Raw genomic sequence first — 407 nt, 5'->3', positions numbered from 1 at the left:
TGACAGTGATTGACAGTGACTGACTCTGACTGTTGTGTGTCCTCAGCTGTGGCTTGGCATCCCGTCCATGAAGGCCTGTTCGCCAGCGGAGGTTCTGATGGTTCTCTGCTCTTCTGGCACACTGGGTAATAATGACACACGTGTGATAAATAGATTCTTTATTATTTATCTCTGAGGGGAAATTCATGTGTTCATTAGCTCATTGTTGATAATAATAATAATAATAAAAACAGTTAATAATAAATAAACAATAATAATTATAGTACACTTGGGCAGTGGGAACAAAGGATCTCCTGAACCTCTCTGTTCTGCAGTGCACTGAGATGAGACGTTTGCTGCAGCTGCTTCTCTGTCCTGCCAGAATGTTGTGGAGAGGATGTTGGTATTTTCCAAGATGGCCTCCATCT

At 42.0% G+C, this 407-nt stretch overlaps 1 protein-coding gene across 1 annotated transcript in view; it reads left to right on the top strand.

Annotated features, from left to right (window-relative positions):
- The window catches only part of LOC111659197 (pre-mRNA 3' end processing protein WDR33-like), a 19,480-nt gene that overhangs the window by 14,766 nt on the left and 4,307 nt on the right, over nt 1–407 (top strand). The window lies entirely within an intron of this gene.

Source organism: Seriola lalandi, unplaced genomic scaffold, assembly GCF_002814215.2.
Source record: "Seriola lalandi dorsalis isolate HSWRI2012SDOR001 ecotype SW California unplaced genomic scaffold, Sedor1 jcf7180002054475, whole genome shotgun sequence".
In the NCBI taxonomy this organism is placed as follows: Eukaryota; Metazoa; Chordata; class Actinopteri; order Carangiformes; family Carangidae; genus Seriola; species Seriola lalandi.
This window is presented reverse-complemented; position numbering and strand designations above follow the sequence as displayed.